The sequence below is a fragment of the Hippocampus zosterae genome, chromosome 13 (assembly GCF_025434085.1).
Source record: "Hippocampus zosterae strain Florida chromosome 13, ASM2543408v3, whole genome shotgun sequence".
NCBI classification, from domain to species: Eukaryota; Metazoa; Chordata; class Actinopteri; order Syngnathiformes; family Syngnathidae; genus Hippocampus; species Hippocampus zosterae.
In genome coordinates this window covers 1,506,729-1,509,739 of record NC_067463.1, presented here as the reverse complement: position 1 = coordinate 1,509,739, position 3,011 = coordinate 1,506,729, and the positions used below count along the sequence as shown (strand labels likewise).

The 3,011-nt window shown below is 42.3% G+C and overlaps 1 long non-coding RNA gene across 1 annotated transcript; it reads left to right on the top strand.

Moving 5' to 3' along the window:
• Window positions 1-202: 202 nt before the first annotated feature.
• On the top strand, window positions 203-2,616 carry LOC127613035 (uncharacterized). The gene is made up of 2 exons (XR_007966048.1): window positions 203-866; window positions 1,121-2,616. It is a non-coding gene; the product is annotated as an uncharacterized LOC127613035 (long non-coding RNA).
• The last annotated feature ends 395 nt before the right edge of the window (window positions 2,617-3,011 follow it).

The following is a 3,011-nucleotide window of genomic DNA, read 5'->3' as shown; positions in this document are numbered from 1 at the left end:
CTTATTTCTGCTTTTTACTTGGTTATGGTGTTGTTCCTTCCTGTTGGTTGTGTTTGTTCAGACACTGAAAGAAACAATGTACAAATGCGGTTGAAGGTATATACTGCTCAATGTTATTACAATCAACTTTAGTGCCCTCGGCCCCCACCACTTCTGGGGCCCCCCTCCGCGGGACATGTTTTAGAGGAGCTGTTATCTTTGTTCCTGCCATCGCACCAAATGGGGGGTAGTGGTGGTCTGGTCTCACCTCACCGCTCCTGGCTTCCTCCGGCCACACCGGGTCAGATGACATGTTACTTTCTTTGTTTCGGGATTTGCATGGGAGGCGTACCTCCCCGCCTCTCATTATCATATTGTCTCTATATAATCTCATGAATGTGTTTCTTCGGGGCTTCCTGATGAAATCTGAGACTCACAGGAGCCCGAATCGATTCGTGTTGCGTTGCGATAAACTGAAGAAAAGACTACGTGGTGTTGGGTCTTCTTCCACCTTATAGAGAGATAAAAGAATCTGTAACCAAGGAAGGGCCAAGAGCAAATTGACAGCTCCCATTCCTCAACAAATGGCGTCACGAACAGGGTCTCTCTGGAAAAAGACCGACACCGGTTTCAGGACCTTCAGACTCAGGCAGTAACCAAGGAGCGCTCCACTATAACCAGGTAAGACACACCTGTTCCTGTTATTACGGGCAAAGTGTCAAGATTCGGCTTATGTCCAATAAGGACCGATCAAATCAAACTGCTCTGAACCTGAATGTGTTGAACCAAGTATAGTGATTGGGTCTTGTAGGTGGCAAATAACAAATTGATAATGAGTTTGTAGGCAATTAAAAAAAATTAGTGGTTAATTGCTAAGGCAGGTCCAGGTAATTTTTATTATTCTGGATGCTGATAAATTGTAGGACTGACGGCTGGAGATCGCGGTCTGAGTAGACAGCTGAGCAGAGACCATACTGAGTTTGTTTAGGCAATTAAAAAATTAGTGGTTAATTGCTGAGGCAGGTCCAGGTAATTTTTATTATTCTGGATGCTGATAAATTGTAGGACTGACGAATGGAGATCGCGGTCTGAGTTCATAGGCATTTAAAAAATTAGTGGTTAATTGCTGAGGCAGGTCCAGGTAATTTTTATTATTCTGGATGCTGATAAATTGTAGGACTGACGAATGGAGATCGCGGTCTGAGTAGACAGCTGAGCAGAGACCATACTGAGTTTGTTTAGGCAATTAAAAAATTAGTGGTTAATTGCTGAGGCAGGTCCAGGTAATTTTTATTATTCTGGATGCTGATAAATTGTAGGACTGACGAATGGAGATCGCGGTCTGAGTTCGAAGGCATTTAAAAAATTAGTGGTTAATTGCTGAGGCAGGTCCAGGTAATTTTTATTATTCTGGATGCTGATAAATTGTAGGACTGACGAATGGAGATTGCGGTCTGAGTTCGAAGGCATTTAAAAAATTAGTGGTTAATTGCTGAGGCAGGTCCAGGTAATTTTTATTATTCTGGATGCTGATAAATTGTAGGACTGACGAATGGAGATCGCGGTCTGAGTTCGAAGGCATTTAAAAAATTAGTGGTTAATTGCTGAGGCAGGTCCAGGTAATTTTTATTATTCTGGATGCTGATAAATTGTAGGACTGACGAATGGAGATCGCGGTCTGAGTAAACAGCTGTATATTTAGGGCAAGTTAGGGACAGCTCCATTGTTACAATTGGAGAATTACGTGACGTCACACGGTCCATAAGGGAGTATATTGGACGGTGAGTATGATAAAAACATGGTGAACTGTAAGGTGGACGGAACGCCTGAAGGCAAGAAAACGGTTGAAATACCGTCTGGTGGTAAGTAGGAAAGAAAGGAAGGCGAATGCATTGCGCAGAGAGAGAAAAGGGCGAATGCACTGCGCAGAGGGGAAGTAAAGCGAGAAAATAAGGTCTTAAGAATAAATTGTAAGAATAAGACAATAGTTTGAAATATAAAAAGAAAAAACTAAGTGTATTCAATTCGAGCTATAATAATAATATAATAATAATAATAATACATTTTATTTGTGGGGTCTTTCTATGAACTCAAGGACACCTTACAACAAGCAGTTAAAATCACGAATACAATGTTAAGATCAACATCAAATAAAATAAGAAAAAAATACAACAACAGAAAGAATAATGGCTCTATGGTCTGAGTGAATAGGCTTGTCCAAACAGATGTGTTTTGAGGCGGAATTTAAAATGTGTTAATGAGTCTGTATTACGAAGGTCAGCGGGGAGTGTGTTCCAGAGCTGGGGAGCAGATCGACTGAAGGCTCTGTTTCCCATGGTGACAAGACGAGCAGGGGAGGCAGAGAAAAGAAGAGAGGAGTAGGAACGAAAAGAGCGGACAAGTGTAGGAATGTGGATGAGGTCAGATAGGTATGGAGGGGCTAGGTTATGGATGGCTTTGAATGTGAGGAGTGAGAAAAGAGCGGAGCCGGTGGATGTTTCTAAGATGATAATATGATGTGGTTGATATGCGAGGGGAAAAGAGAGGGTCAAGTTGACAAGTAGAGGTTCTTCTATATATTGCATTTCATGGGCAGTTTGACCACTGCCTTCGACATTGGAAAAAGAAAAAAAAGAATATATAACCAAAGTAACTCGACAAAGTTATGATAAACAAGGCAGCGAGGATGCCTCCTTCACCGCATGAGGTGACGAGCGCTGAAATTATGGCCTCACTACTAGCGCCGAGTGGTCACTTGTACATAGACAAGGCAGAAGAAATTGGAGCGGAAGGTCAATCTGCAGGCAGAGAGACCTGAGCTCACCACACACACGAAAACGTGTCTATATTCATCACAATCGCAGACACTGTTGTGAGGGTTACAGATATTGAGTGAATTAAAAAAAAAAAATTTTATAAACGTCTTAACAGAGGGGCACTTTAATCATTGTGTAGGCTCCACAGGCAAGTCTGTAAGCACAAACCTACAGGAAGGGGGGTAAGGCATACTGGCCATTTGACTGGCCCCCACC